Here is a 17,582-nt window from a genome sequence, read left to right on the forward strand (position 1 = left end):
TTATAGAATAGGAAGGCGGACGAGCATATGGGCCACCTGATGGTAAGTGGTCACCAAACGCCCTTAGACATTAGCATTGTAAGAAATGTTAACCATTGCTTACATCACCAATGCGCCACCAACCTTGGGAACTAAGATTTTATGTCCCTTGTGCCTGTAATTACACTGGCTCACTCACCCTTCAAACCGGAACACAACAATATTAAGTATTGCTGTTTTGCGGTAGAATATCTGATGAGTGGGTGGTACCTACCCAGACGAGCTTGCACAAAGCCCTACCACCAGTAAGTTGTTTAGTAAAAATAATACTTTTGTTTCATTGGCTCGTTTCTTAGTAATATAATTCGAGATATTTCTCGGAATAATTCTAGAGAAGACGATGACGTACAACTCTTGGATTTTATAATTGTTGTAACTTGATTTTTATCTCTGTAAAGAATTATATAATGTCAATAACGAGAATAGGTAGTTTATATACAGTTATTAATCATATTTATAACATCAATACATATATTTGTTATTAAAACCTCGTTTAAAGAGCAGTGTTTGTTGACTTTGCCTGATTAAATCTCATATAAAAAAATTTGACGGGTAAGGCGTATTACGATAATAATTACTAGATTATAGATAGAGGTTGTAGGGGGTAATCTCTGTATCTACTGAACTGATTTTGAAAATTCTTTTACCAATAGAAATCCACATCATTTGTGAGTGTCATACTCTATATATTAACCTGAAAAATGAAAAGACTTTTTCGTGGTAGTCGGATGTCGTGGCCAACGCGACCTTTGTCAGGAAATAAATCATAGCACTTAGTACTAACCGAACCACAATCATAATTTCATCACAAGTAAAAATGTTTACCGCCCAACGAAGTGGGCACGTGTCAGCTAGTATAAAAATATATCTTTTTTTTTTTTTTTTATAGAATAGGAAGGTGGACGAGCATATGGGCCACCTGATGGTAAGTGGTCACCAAACGCCCTTAGACATTGGCATTGTAAGAAATGTCAACCATCGCTTATAGCCAATGCGCCACCAACCTTGGGAACTAAGATTTTATGTCCCTTGTGCCTGTAATTACACTGGCTCACTCACCCTTCAAACCGTAACACAACAATATCAAGTTTTGCTGTTTTGCGGTAGAATATCTGATCTATATATCTAGACGGGTAAACACACGTTGTTCATATTTCTTGGTTTTCATGCAGGGTAAATATTATTGTATTTAATTAACACACTAATATAATTTTAATTGGTGAAAAATATTACCGAGTATTTATTATGTGAGAGCAGTTTTACATATAATCTTGTTACATTACGATTCAAAATTGTTTTTAAGAGGCTAAGTAAATACAGACATAAGTAAATATAGACAACAAAAACTTGTTGTCTATATCAAATTGAAAAAAATGCAAATATAATATATATTTAATGAAAAAAAAGAGACATTTATCCTTTCACACTGGAAAAACGTATTACGCGTTTCCCCAACGGGAACAGTGTGTGTGGGGGGGGGGGTTATGTGACTTGCCGGTATCTAGGGCGCCGAGTGCGCCCCTAACATCGAAATACCCACTAAAACCAGCAGTACCCTTTCCGCCTTAACGAGGAGTGCCACGGGATCGCTTGCGCATGCTACCATGAAGGGAGACATTTAACCTAAATTTTATATTCTATTACAAAAAGCAAGGTAACCGCCGTTAAAAAACTTACTGCTAGTCCTCTCGAGGAGAAGGCTTTTTAGCTTAATTAACCACGTTACTATAATACGGGTTGGCGTTTCATCACGATGTTTTCATTCACTGCCAAGTACGAGATGAAATATTTACGTGATTTAAGCATATAAAAACTGGTGCCCGGGCTAGAATCCGAAATCTTCGTTTAAAATTGTCGTGATCTAATCGCTGGGCTATCTCGGCTCTTATAATTAAACAATCTATAAAAAAATCAAATTATATGAATTCGTATTGAACTAAGACTTCATTAAAACCCAATCAGATATTCTAAATTGCTTAGTAATTATTCTGAGGGGCAAATCTGCACGCCATGCTTTTATAAAAGTGATTCTTGTATTATATTGTCTTGGTAAATTGTCACTTTTGTCCCCATTCCGCCATATTTAAAACCGAATAAAAAATAAACACTAAATACAACATCTTACTTGAAGATTTTAATTGTGTAATGTAAAATACTTTACATATAAGTAAAGAAAAAAATTTTCAGAAGTAACAGCCGGTACGTGTTTCCGGCTCATGTGGCTCAGGCCTCCCCTGTTATTTAGAGGAGAAGGTTTGTTGAAGGAAAGTTAATTCCACTGCCCCAATGCGGGTTGGCGGATATATACCGGATATGACCGTCTTTTGTTTTTTATGTTCCTACCAGAAGTCTGGATACGAAGAGTATTGCTTAAAGATTAAAAATAATGATTGCCTATTAAATAAACTATTCCGTTAGATTTTTATCCTTTTACCACCCAGGTGTCTTTAGAATATTAACTTACAAAGTAATGTAGGGTAGTTAAGGTTAGGTTAGATTGACTGATAAACACGGCGTTTCGTTTGGAAAAGAATACACACAGAAGTGCAATAGGAACTACTTTATCTATGTGCCGTTTGCAGATGAAATATAAAGTGTAAAGACTTCCAAAATAAAGAACTGTACAACTGTAAATATGAACATCCAATGGAGCCGGATGGTAAATGTCACTTACAATCACGTGGAATATTGCACGTTTGCCTTAATAATTAAAAAAAAAAAAATTATTAATAATGCAATCATCGGTATAAATGAGATACAATGTTAAATATAAACCTGACATTGGTTTGGAATGTAGATTCTACCAAGAAGAACCGACAAGAAACTTAGTAGTTACTTGCTTTTTTCCACCATTTAAATTACAAATTTGTGTCGTTAAAATATAATTATATTTATATATATCTTGAAAATCAAAAAATAATAACTCCACGCTTTTTTGTCTTGAATAGTATACCTTATTTATTAATTTTAATAATATATATATTTAATAATTATATATATATATATATATAATTTTTAATAAAAAAATTAAAATTTATTAATTGGTAAAGGTAAAAATATTTCAGTATAATATAAAAAAAATAAACACTAGGATTATCAGAGCGTAGTCAAAGATTAATATAAGGGTCTACCTTTCTAACAAGAATACCATCGCATATTGTTTTCGCATTCGTTCGAGTTACACATGTAGGAACATTCGCTATTATCACATTATCCACTGATGTTTACGTCACATCCGGGATACGTGACGTAAACATTCCATTGTTAACTTAAACGCGGCTTATTGTGATCATTTTTATTGTACCTACATTATAATCCGCTCGGCCGGAAACAAATTTGCAGCTGATAATTATATTTTACACAGCATTGATACAAAATTTGAAAAAATATTCCAAAATTCTGTATCAATGCTGAATATGATAAGGCTTCAGAACAGGATGAAGCTTCCACTTTCATCTTCCATCATATATTCTACCACCAGCGATACATATTATTACTGTGTTTCTGTTCGAAGGGTGCTGAAAATTATTTGGTACTAACTGACCAATTGAGCAGATACATCGATAACGAGCCGCCGACAGGACCTTAAATCTTTTTCGTGTCTTAAATCGGTGGCTGAGCATAAACACAATGTATTGAAATTATCGTCACGAGTGTCCGTGTGTACCCACACATACACATACAACAACAGCATCAGACGATCGCAAATGCTATAAAACTTTCCATTGTTAATATTAATATATTCAATAAATCCTTAAACAGACTACTTGTATGTATACGGGTAAATATAAAGCTAACTTTGTACATAAATATAAACAAATATGTATATCATATTCAATTATTTACTTGGTGGTAGGCCGTTGCACGAGCCCGCCTGGGTGTGGTACCAACCATTCATCATATGTATATTTAACGCTAAACAGCAGTACTTAGTATTGTTGTATTCCGGTTTGAATACTGAGTGAGCCAGTCGATACAAGTACGAAACTCATTTTAAAATGCTCTGCATTTACGTGTATTTATGTGATGGTGAAAAGAAGCATCGTGAGGAAATCTGCATGTGTCTAATTTCACTGAAATTCTGCCACATACGTATTCTACCAACCCGCATTGGAGCAGCGTGGTGGAATAAGCTCCAAACCTTCTCCTCAAAAAGGGAGAGGAGGCCTTACTACTAAAGGCCTGTTACTGTGCATTTTTAACCCACAAATAATAACAACTAAAGTTAAAAGTTTAATAGAAGCTTGTGGAAAATAACTACGTTACAAATAAACACCGCTTAATGCGCAGCATGAAGCCAGCAAGCAGTCTTTCGCGTTTTATTCCAATAACAATCAAAATACATAAGAAATGCACTTTTGAATAATCATTTTACAAGTTTAAATTAATATTTCCCACCCAGTTCAGAATGTAGATTCTAACGAGAATAACTGGCTTAATTCCAGTAGTGACTACTACTAAACTTAAAAGTTGGCATTTCTTAAGAGTACCCGTAACAGCATGTGAATGTCCCACTGCTGGGCTAAGGCCTTAAGAGTATGGAAGATATTAATCCATACAAAGACGATTGTTACGCACATTTGAGAAAATGAGTAGCCAATGAATTTCTTATATGGAATTGATTTATATATATTGCAATACATTTGCGCGCATTGCGGTAAGTATTTTGTTCGTTTAATGTATTCATATTAAATGTCCTGGGCATTATATGAGACTAGCTAACCATCATACGAGTCGGTCTTACCCCTAAGGAGCGATAAACATCAAAATGGCGTACAACATAAGTATGTAATTTTGTTGCCTCACATTATTAACATTTAACCATAGACATTATAACTTTTATTATTTTTATTAAAAATAACTTTTTTAATTTTATTTTTATTCGTGAATTCGTTTTATTTTACATTAGTTTTCGCCCTCGTATTAGTGGGGGGAGCAGGTTTTTTGTATAAAAAAGAATTCATTCTGACCTCAGTGGTGCTTGCCCGGTTTTGAACCCACGATCAACGGTTAAGATTCACGCATTCTAACCACTTATTTTTTTTCTCGCTGGAAAAACACATTTATTTGTTCGCATTGTAACCACTGGGCCATCTAGGCTACACATGCATGTATATCTGTACACAATACATTGGATTCTGTCTTAGATGTTTCAAGTCAAAAACTTGTAAATTAAACTTAAAACAGTGCTATTCATATGAAACGCCTAAATGCATAGACACAGTACGGCGGAAGCTAGTTTAATTATTGTAAGTCACATCTAATTACTACATAATTATGTGTGAAGTAATTTTGAACAATTATTAAATTTACAAACGGAAGCGTCATTATGCCAGAGGCGATATAACGTTGTACGGTAATGAGGTACAATAGACCTTGACTATGGTCGAATGTCAATAATTACCTAATTATAATAAAGTCACACTAACTATAATCACAGTTGATATATTTTTTAAAGATTACTCATGAAAACTAGTGTTTGATTCACTGGTGGTAGGGCTTTGTGCAAGCTCGTCTGGGTAGGTACCACCCACTCATCAGATATTCTACCGCAAAACAGCAATACTTGATATTGTTGTGTTCCGGTTTGAAGGGTGAGTGAGCCAGTGTAATTACAGGCACAAGGGACATAACATCTTAGTTCCCAAGGTTGGTGGCGCATTGGATATGTAAGCGATGGTCGACATTTCTTACAATGCCAATGTCTAAGAGCGTTGGTGACCACTTACCATCAGGTGGCCCATATGCTCGTCCGCCTTGCTATTCTATAAAAAAAAAAAAAAGATTTTAAAAGCTAGGCTAGGGAAAAATTGAATGAAAAAAGGGAGCATGGTTACAATGTCGGACACTTTTATTAGTGACACTAAATTACTCTAGCGACATTAAGTTCGAACTGCGTTTATATTTCAACAATTACCAACATTTTCATGTTTTCTATAAATTACTAATTACTCGTAGTTTCCAATCCAATTAGGACTAATTCTTGTTAGAAGTGGACTCCATTGGTGATAATATACCGTGGCCGGATAGGACCTGTGACTTTTGATGATTTTCCGTTGAGCTATTGAGGCTTGCGCACTCGAAACTCAATGGTTAGTGCTCCCGCCCATAGACATGAGCGCTTTAAGAAATATTAACCATCCCTTACATTTAATGCGCCACCAACCTTACTAAGGTTATGTCCCTTGTGCCTGTATTGCTGCTTGGCGGTAGAATATGGGATGAGTGGGTGGTGCCCACCCAGAAGGGCTTGCATAAAGGGCTACCACCGAGTACTTTAGTATTGAATTTTATTTTCACTTTAAAATAAGAAGGGAGATAAGAATGGATATAAAAACGAATCCGCACGCCATGCGACAAAACCATAGATTTATTCCTTGTGCCGGCACTGTACGTCCAGTAAGCTCACTAGCCGTTGGAACCGGATATAAGCAATAACAAAATGGCTTATAATTACTTAATAATAACTGGGTAGGCAGGTTGTATAATGGATCAGACCGTGATTCAGAAGTTTAGGTAAAATTGAAATACATAATTATTAAGTTAGCTGAACATATGTAATGACTCTTCGTTATATAATGTGTACTTGTGTATTATAACAAGATAAAAGTGACTCATTTATTTTTGTCGGTATGTATCGCTGTAATCAAACATCATATAAAATGATAATTATTTACAAAATACCTACCTCCAGAAACCGATACCGGTGGCGAAACTTCTAACTTGCGTATATATTATAACATATAGTGCACAAGTGTGTGCGCAATTACAGGTGCACGATATACATAGTCTCTTATAATCCGATGTAGCAGACATCCGAGCTGACACAGATAGATTTGCTATCGGATTTTATGAACGTTTTTATAAATTTGCGAAATATTTTATATTTCGGTATTTCAAATGAGAACCTGAGTCTTATATTTTAAAGTTCGGGCAAGCGATCGTTATCAAAGCAAGTTAGTAAAACATCACGTATCGCATTCGCATTCAATATAAATACCGTCACGTTTACAAACAGTCGCCGCGTTTTGTTTTCAATTAACCAAATGTTTGACTGTTAACAATATAATACGATAATGTGTCCGAATACGCTGATGTGTCTTGGATATAAAGACGATGTTCACCTCTTGGAAATAGTGGTCCAGTATAAAATGTTCCTTTTTTATTTATATCCTGAAAACAGACGTGCAAATATGCTTCATGCCACATCAATGCGGCGCCATCTAAAATATGTAAAATATCACGTACGTTGGGACTGCTAATATGGTAAACATTATTAAAATAAATTCTTCAATATATACACAGTACACAGTAACAGCCTGTTAACGTCCCACTCCTGGGCTAAAGCCTCCTCTCCTTCTTTTTGAGGACAAGGTTCAATATATACATTTAAAAAAAATAAAATTAGGTACTGACCGAGCGGAATGGCGGCAAAAATGATTGAAGTTTGAATCGCAATTTAAGTAGAATGATACCATAATATTGTTAAATGAAATTAAAACTTAGTTTGTATTGAATCTCGATATGAAATCGGCAAAATAAAAATCAATAACAAGAAAAATGTTATTGGCTACTTATCTAACCACTCCAGTTTGTTTTTGCAATCAAAATGGTTTTTTACCAACTTCTTGTTCTAAAAGTGTGAATACAAACTCAAACTAAACCCGATACTTAGTAAAGCTTATAGAAAATACTGAATATTATATATGTTATATATTTAACTAGATACCCTTTGTCCTCTTCCCTTTCAAATCATAACAAATAAATACACAAATAAAAAAACACATATTCGAATTTATAATATTAGTAAATGTTTTAAAAGTGGTAAATGATGTTATTTACTCATGATAATATAAATATCATAACCTAACATCTATTATTTATACAGATTTTAAGTTTGTTTCTATCAATATTTGAAACATGTAACTGGCGATTTGTTTAAACTAACTTCGTAATATTTGTTTAACTTGACGCAAGTTTTAAAAATAAACATTCTCTTAAATTCCCTAATAACTGTTTCATTATTAAAGATAAAAATATCGTATGTCTCGTTCTATTGTTTATCTTATTAAAAGGTCTAAACGCCTCAAATTAGGCTCCTCTTGTGCAGAAACTTTAGCTTATGCCACATAATATATTTTGAAACAATATATTGAAATCGTACTTGGGCTATTGTTTAAACCCCTAAAATAAGCTGTACACTTATTTGGTTGCTAAATAGGAATATTAGTAATTACTTTAAAAAACTGACTGTTATTATTATGTATATATACTATTTTCATATAAAGCTATTTATTTACACAATTATTTTCATTGCTTTTAAGTCGTGATTCTATTTTTATATCCATTGATAGTTTATATGACACGTTTATATAAAACAGATTTTAATAACGTGTCACGGGTGTTCGTGGTCGAATTCCTCCGAAACGAATCGACCAATTTATATGAAATTTGTTATGTATATTTGAGAGGTATAATAGGTCGTAAAGTGTATTTCATACCGCTAGCTGATAGGGGTGTGCTTATCCAGAATTTTTTTTTCTATTTTTTAGACAATTTTTTTTATTTGTATTTTATTTTGATTTAAAATACATATAACCCCAAATTTTGATCCTCCTAACTCATCATCCCATTTTGTAATCACGATTTTAGTATTTTTGCATGAACAATATCAAAATAATTATTTATAGTGAACCTCATCGAACTTTCGTCCACGTCATTTTTGGGAAGCGTCGCGTCATTTTGACATTTAAAAAATTGCAAAATATTTAACGATTTATTTAATTGGTAAGAAATATAAACGTGTTTTATGATATTGGAAAGGTTGGTAAAATACTACAAGATCAAATACATTATCGGAATACCGTTTTTGTCAATAAATACAATATTTGGTCTATTTGTGTGAGTCTGTGTGTCTGTGTGTTACAGTGAAAAATGCCAGCAAGACGCAAGGGTGCCCATTCGCGGCGTCGAACTAATAAAGCATTAAGCATGCGTAATAATAGAGCAGAAAGAACGGACGAACAAATACAACAAAAAAACGAAAATGTTCATTTTGCATGCAATGTGCATGTCACCATTCAACGGTTTGCTCATCGGCACGTATCCAGTAGCAAGGCTGTTCCTGAAGTCCATTCGCACACGAAAAAATATTGAAAAGGGCTTCGTTCCTCCCCGGGTCACTTTTTCCCCAACCGTACATTGTTTTTTTGTTATCGTTCCAATTTACACGGGACTTATATCGTGTCTTCATCGCAATTTTATGGAGGAAAGTCAAGAAACCCAAATTGTAGCAAGTGTAAATAATGCAATCTTGAAAAATAAGTTAATAAATCATGTAAATTAATTCAAGTATACATACATTACATACATTCAATATACACATGATTCGAGTGTTTACTATTGATAGTATAATCAGAGAAATGATAGTATAATCATATGCTCAGCGTCAAAAAAACTATCGAAAAAAATCAAAATCAATGACCATTAAGCAATTATAACAACATTTAATTTATAGTAGATACTGTTTTAATTGTTTGAAACTTTTAAATACATGTTTGATGTTTAATTTATTCTTAAATTACTTTGACAATATTCAAAATGAAATCATATAGAAATAATATCATTATTCTGAATCAAATTTAATTATTTAATGCAATAAGTAAAACTTAATTCCATTTGTTATCTGTTAGCAGCGAAATATTAAGCAGTAATTCAATTTGTCTGTTTTAATAGAAACTGTTAGTTGCTTAAAAAATTAATCGCTTGAAAGGCAATAAAAAGACGCGTTTGCCTCACTGGAATTATAAAAGTATTAATTTAAATTAAAAACTTAGGAGTCACGGCAAAATTAAAACTCTCGCGCAAGAAGAAAAATCATGGTGACGGCCAACGATACGACAGCAAAAGAGCCAGCGCCATGTTAATCCCATATTCTACCGCCAAACAGCAATATTTAGTATTTTTGTGTTCCGGCTTAAAGGGCAATGGAGCCAGTGTAACTACAGGCACAAGGGACAATTTAGTTTCCTAGGTTGGTGGTGCATTCGCGATGTAAGGAATGGTGAATATTTTTATAGTGCCAATGTATATGGGTTGGGATGACCATTTACCAATATTAAAAAGAAAACAAATAACGGACCACCTTTTTCAAAAGTTCCGTCTCTACGTTGAGCCACCATTCACACACAAAATCCGTAGACATAAACGCATGAAAAAATTCTCAGGGTGGCGCTTTATGCATATATGTATAATGACAATTAATAAGTTGCAAGGCCAAACGATATCCGTTTGTGGCTTAGGTTTGGGCACCATGTGTTTATCACGCGGACAAGTATACGTGGCATGTTCTCGGGTGGGCAAACCATCGAGCTTATTTAAGTTGGCTAAAGACGGACTGACACATAATATCGTACACTCAATTGCTCTTCGAAATTAATTAACTGCCTTAGGATAAAAATATATTACTTTTTTCACTTTACATTTAACTTTTAATCATACAATAAATATGTCCATTACATAAATTAATACATTGAATTGAGAAAATGAATGGTTGGTGTTTTTTGTTTTTATCGGCGGTGATCGTCTACAGCGCTCCTTTCCTTTTTCTGTCATAGATCCCGTCCCCATACATTTACAATAAATTCGTTACTTTTTATTTAAAATCCAAATATTCAGTAGATATAATTTATATGGCAGAACAACGTTTGCCAGGTCAGCTAGTAAATGTGATTATATATAGGTTTCTGGTATAGTAACAACGCATAAAGCCGGCGTCAAAAATCTCACAAAAATAAACCAAGCATCCTAACGCACACCGGACATGAGTTAGTGTGTCATTAAATAAATAGTTGTGAAGGGTAGGTTGAATTTTCATCCAATTTCAAATAGTAGGTTTTCAATCCAGCTGTTTTCTTTTATTAAACAAAAATATTGTTACGTGCAATTTACGCTAAGCGCAGCGAGCGGTTCATTAAAACATTTTTGTAAGCACGTATTGATGCCACTTGTTTTACTTCAAAGTTAACACTAAAACTTCAAAGATACCTTCATGAAGTCACTTCACGTCACTTCGTACTTAGGTACGGAATAAATTCCTAAAGCTTGATTTTTTAGGAAGGCGGACGAGCATGTGGGCCACCTGATGGTAAGTGGTCACCAACGCCCATAGACATTGGCATTGTAAGAAATCTTAAACATCGCTTACATCACCAATGCGCCACCAACCTTGGAAACTAAGTTGTTATGCCCAATGTGCCTGTAATTACACTGGCTCACTCACACTTCAAACTGGAACACAACAATACCAAGTAATGCTGTTTTTCCGTAGAATATCTGATGAGTGGGTTGTAGGTACCCAGGCGAGCTTGCATAAAGCTCTACCACCAGTAAGACAACAAACACAGGTGCACTATATATATAAATCGACACGACCGTTAAGAGTTCAGCCGCAGGACCAATGGTTTTACGTGCTTTCCAAGGCACACAACTTCCAGACTCCGGGCCGCTACTGAAAATTTTCGACAGAAAAACTCAGTAACTTTTTATCGGCCTTACATGGGGTTTGAACCCAGGACCTGGAGATTTAGCCATTAGACCAACGAGGCAGTGAAATTATCATTTATATAGCCTGATATCAAGATCCAACATAGCTTACGCACACTATGAATGTACTCATAAAATGCCGTCTCTCTTCAAGATAAAAGAAGTGTAATTTCTGCAGTATTATTTATTCTGTGTCCACGCCGATTTACCTAAGAATTCTTAGTAATATTATAAATGAGAAACTACCTCTGTCTATTTGTCTGTTCGTTATGCTTTCACGGCTAAACCAATAAGTCGGTTTTTATAAAATATATATATCACTTTCAACGTTATTATAATCTTGGAATATTTTATGTTGTTTTAATAAAAATGTAAATATAAAAGAACATTGCATGTCTCCGCTCAGTACAAACAAATTGTATTATATTTAAAACTCTGATTTCTTTTAATTTAAATGAGGTTTTATGTAAAATACTTGCATACATTTTTTTTAATGATTATCACAATAACACGTCTGAGATTATAACGTAATCGTTTCTTATTAAGAAAATCCTATTACAAGGAACAACATTAGAATTAAATTAATAATTAGATATAAGTGAAGAAATATCTTTGCCGTTAGTCGTAAGGTAATGTACGTGTTATTTTCATATTATACATTACACAATATACAGTCTTACTTTAAAAAGTTGCTTAGCGATTCATTCATTCAACAATGCTGTCTGCTTCTTTTGTATGTACAGTAACAGTAACAGCCTGTTAATGTCCCACTGCTGGGCTAAGGCCTCCTCTCCCTTTTGAGGAGAAGGTTTGGAGCTTATTCCGCCACGCTGCTCCAATGCGGGTTGGTAGAATACACATGTGGCAGAATTTCAATGAAATTAGACACATGCAGGTTTCCTCACGATGTTTTCCTTCACCGTAAAGCACGAGATGAATTATAAACCCAAATTAAGCACAAGAAAATACAGTGGTGCTTGCCCGGGTTTGAACCCACGACCATCGATTCAGATTCACGCGTATATATTATATGCATCGAATAAGATAGCACCAAACCTTCTCCTCAAAAAAGGGAAAGGAGGCCTTTAGGTCCGCAATGGGACATTCACTGGCTTTTAAGGTATACGAAAGAAGAAGACAGTATTGTTTAACTAATCACCCGCTAAACGGCTTTTATAGTTAAGGCCGTTAACTACTATTATGCTTTTTTTTATTTACTACCACCCAATATAGAGGATATATTTAGATATTCTGCTGCTGGAAGAATAAAGGGCTTAGAATTTTGTATAGGGGTTTGACATATCTTTTAATTGGTAGTGCCATGCTGCATACCTTCAGGTTGCAGCCAAATGGACCGGCACACCAGGGGAGTACCACTCTCTTACAAAAATCTGCGTAAAGCTGTAGCTGAGGTACCGCGTTTCGTTCGGTATGTGAGAGTTCCGAAGGCCCAACCCCCTAAAACTTAAGGTGGGTTGGAAAATTATAGCTCTGTGAGGAGTCCATATCCAGCAGCGGTCACCTGACGATGAATATTCAGTCTATACTGCTTTGTCTTATTGAGACAGTAATTTCACTTAAAATATCAAATACTTTTTTACTCAAATTGAATATAAGAAACATTTTTACTGATATTGTTTTTATATATTACTATTTATTTACAAATTCAAATGTTATGGTCAGTACACGTTAATTACTGACTATTAAAAATAATAATGTCGGCATTATTTTCGTGTTTATATTTCGTGCATCAGCCTTGACCTAAATTTTATTATTTTATATCGTTCAAAACATTTCAAAGTTAATTAAAATAACAAACTATTAAACTTATTATTTTTTATAAATATATCATTATTGTCGTATATTGTAATATTCTTATTAAGAATACAATTTCAAATATTCTTATTAAAAAAGTCAAGAAAATTGCATTTAAAGCCTAATTTTACCAGATATCTAAGATTTATTTTATGGTAGGACTTTGCAGTTCCATCTAAGTGGTTACTACGAATCAGGTTTTTGCAATCTTTACGCATGCGTCAATATGGCGACGTAAATAACACTTACAAACAAATGTATGTATGTGCGAGAATATATTCATTTGTGAATCATAACTAATATTATAAAAAAAAGTTAGTTTGTTCATTTGTTTTTTAAAATTTTACGTGGGCGGTGGTAACCGTAATATTGTGGATATTAAAAAAAATATATCAGGTATTACTTATTAGTATCGGGCCGCTTCTTCGGCCGCGTGTGAGGGGTGGGGAGGTAGGTATTATCTCCTATTCTGTACATCTGACAACATGTATTCAAAATTGATTGACGATTCCTTGAGTAGTTAAGACGTAAAAGTGGAACAAGGAACAAACCAATCACTTCCGTGAGGTTAAACTTCTTTCTAATAGACTGAAAGCACATAAAATTTATTGAACGCACATTTTAATCTATTGTACGTGAAGGTGTTTTAATAATGTTATGGCGTGCGATACCCTGTGTAAAGGTCAGTCCTTTGATCTTATTTACGAACCAGTTTTTTTAATCTGTTTTCTACAAGCGTAATAGCAATACATAAGTACCTATGCATTCTTTACATAACTAGTTTATTTACTTGCTGAGCAATTGAATGCATCTTCCGACACTCATTACAATTTCTTAATCCATGAGTAACACAATTATTGGTCTAATAGTATATAATATGTAGTATGAGTATTTAATATAAAATGTTAACGTTTGTCTCTGTGGAAACTGATTAACACCGAGGGTGCTGTTTAATTCAATCAAACCCTGATTATTGGTTATAATGATATCCTCATGACTGATTTCGGATCTATATAATATTATAGTGCACAAGAGTCGCTCTCACTCCTAACACAAGCTGTACTCTTAATTCGAGAGGCAAATAAAAAAAATTGTAATTTCTTGAAAGATAACAAACATTACTACTATTTTTTTAAAAAATATTCTAGTAACATCCTTGGAATTTAGTTTTAAAAAAATCCTTCAATCTTAGACCTTCGAGTAATAGTGCAAAAACTTTCATTAAAAAATAACTCCTTGTATTATTGCATCAAATGGTGACAGGAGAGCTGGTTCACTTTTTCGCCCAGAGGATCGGAATTGCTATTTAAAGGGGGAAGTGCTACTAGCGTTATTGCCACCATTCCAAACGGTGTAGGTTTGTTCAGTAGCTATTTTTAATATTTATTTATATACATAAAGGCTTTATAAAAAAATCTACTAATTCGATTTATTTTGAATTATATAAATACACATACATTTGCAAAAAACACACGTAATCAGAAATTAAATATCAAACAAGACAACGTGAAGTAATCATTGTTTCGCTTCGAGAAAAGCCTTCATATCTAATACTAGATAATAACTAAGTATTAAGCATTAATATATACTGTGTTCTTCGAGTCACTTCCTGGAGTCGAACGCGTGACCCCATCGTTAACGATATATTCATCGTGCGTTTAACCAAGCGAAACTTTATTAAACGTGAGCCTACATCTTGTTAGCAAACAAGCAAACAATGTTATATAATACCTACTTCCTTTTGAGAGTTTTGAGTATTCGATTTTTTTATATATAACAGGTTGGCGGACGAGCAAATGGACCACCTGATGGTAAATGATCACCGCCTATAGACATCGGCACTGTATGAAATATTAACTATCACTTACTATGTTATGTACCTCGCGCCTGTAGTACTACTCACTCACCCTTCAAACCGGAATACAACAATATTAAGTATTGCCGTTTTTCTGTAGATTATCTGATGAGTGGGTGGTACCCAACCAGACGAGCTTGCACAAAGTCCTACCACAAAAATACATACTTAGATTTTTAATTAAACAAGAGCCGGCCGCTTACGATCTTTCTTATAAATGTTTAGCGGGTGATTAGTCAAACAATTCTGTGTTCTCTTCTATGTAATGTCAATTCATTAATGACAGAATTACTAATTACGATAAATTACGTTCATAAGTAAGGCTGTATGATCTGCAAATAAATAAATATACCATAAATCTTTCCACGCCGCTTCAATCTATATAGGTTGTTAGACACATATGCGACAAATGTAATTGTCCTCACGATATTTTTCAGTTTCAATAACTAATTTCTCACAGAATGCATTACTAAAAATGTTTTACAGACAAGTTAGGGGTACTTGTCTGTATTTGCACCACACGCGTGCACTGTTTATCGAGTATTGTTGTGATGAAGACGTTGCTCGCAGTTGAGATATGTATTGACCGCTGACGCTTTCAAGGGTCGATGCTTCGATCGGAAGTGTACACTGAAGTCAGACGTTACATATAGGATTTAATAGGAGACCGTAGAGACCGTAGACTTTTGAATGCTTTAAATTGTTTACTATATAGTATTTTGGTTTTTGCACTTGGCTTTGCTCGCTCGATAGGAAAAGAAGGGCATCATACCATATTTTATCTACACCGATGATGTTTAGTCTTTAAAGTGTAACAGAAAAACAGAGTTACGTTCGCATTTATAATATTAGTATTTATATTAAAATAATTAATTTTTCACTCTTTTATTAATATATTTTATTAATTTTATCATGTACCTTTAAAACTGACGTTAACTGTTATAGGAATATGAATATTACCTTTTCTAACAAAACATAAGGAAATCATCAGCTTTAACGCTTAGAATAAGCGATATAAACATAAGACCTTTTAAAGTAGTACCGGTATTAGCGTCTGTAGAATTCTGTTGCAGATTATATTTTCCTCAATAATGCTGCCAAGAAATATTAAACATCTATGTATGTTTGTTTAATCAGAATATTTTGTTTCTATTTTCATTCATTCATTCACTAATTCGTTCATTCATTCATTATTATTCATCTCACACTGCTGGATATATCACGCGCCAATTATCACGGTGTATTACTTAGCGTATCAATTTATCAAAAATCATCTTTCCATGGGGCGGGTGCTACACTGGCATATTTGATTCTTTTTTTTTTTTTTTCTCGCAGTTGAAATCTTCAGAAAGGTACCCGGGTCCTATGGTGGTGAAACCGGGTTATGTGGGTTATATGACCCACTAAAACCACTGCGATGGCCGTCCTCAGCACGGATCGGAGAGGTTGTGGGATCGTGTTGATATAACGCATCCGCGGCTTCTCCCGTGCTTTGCTCCACTCGTGGCTCGGCGGAGCTCTTATCAGGGGGCGAATTTCACCCCCCCCCCCGCACTCCTCGCTAGTGCGTACGGCAGTGCGAGGCCATCACGGCTGCCGTCCTCCACAGGGCCGTCTGAAATAGGACACGTGAGGGCACACCTCACGCATCCACGGCCCCAAGGTTACGCCCTATCTTTTAAGCCCCGGGCGTCTGGGCTATGGGAGGGCCGAGACGACGCCGTCGTCGTCTCCGCCGAGCAGGATCGGCCCTTTCCCGTTCCCGCTCCGCCGTCTCCTTCTGAACCATGACGGTTTCTCAGAAGGAGGCTACGGCCCTCCACGCCGATTCCCTGCGAAGCATCGCCGACACGATTGCTCGCAAGGACAGGTCTTGTCCGACTTCACGGACCAGGATCTACCTCTCCGCACTCCACGCGGGGCACACTTCCAACGTATGCTGAGCGGTGTCCCGGTCCGCGCCACAGATTTTTAATTATCTAGGCCAACGCTCCGTGTCGACTTTGATAAACCTTTCTTCTGGCCAAGTGTTCCGTCCAACTGCAGTATCATCTTTTTCTTTCCCGGAATTTCTGCGTCTGATACACGATGAGAGATGCTTATCACAAGATTAATTTTGTGTATAATTCGTCTCGTTGTTTTTTTTTATTTTTATGGTACTTAGATAAATAAGTAACAATAAATAAAGTTTTCAGGGAGTTTGTACAAAAACATGATTAAAATACGGATAAATAAAAAACTGATACAAATATAAATTATTACGAGCAATCAAAGCGGGCCAATATGGATGCGGGCTCCAACCCAGGGAAGTAGCACGAAATTTCCTTGT

General features: G+C 34.9%; 2 protein-coding genes across 2 annotated transcripts in view; both read left to right on the top strand.

Moving 5' to 3' along the window:
- LOC126776693 (prolyl 3-hydroxylase sudestada1) overlaps positions 1-5,777 on the top strand; it is a 382,982-nt gene extending 377,205 nt beyond the window's left edge. The window contains exon 10 of the transcript XR_007669971.1: positions 5,689-5,777. The gene's annotated coding sequence lies outside the window, so the exon portion shown is untranslated. The remainder of the gene's footprint in view (positions 1-5,688) is intronic.
- LOC126776662 (uncharacterized) overlaps positions 1-17,582 on the top strand; it is a 91,783-nt gene that overhangs the window by 27,033 nt on the left and 47,168 nt on the right. The window lies entirely within an intron of this gene.

The sequence above is a fragment of the Nymphalis io genome, chromosome 21 (assembly GCF_905147045.1).
Source record: "Nymphalis io chromosome 21, ilAglIoxx1.1, whole genome shotgun sequence".
NCBI classification, from domain to species: Eukaryota; Metazoa; Arthropoda; class Insecta; order Lepidoptera; family Nymphalidae; genus Nymphalis; species Nymphalis io.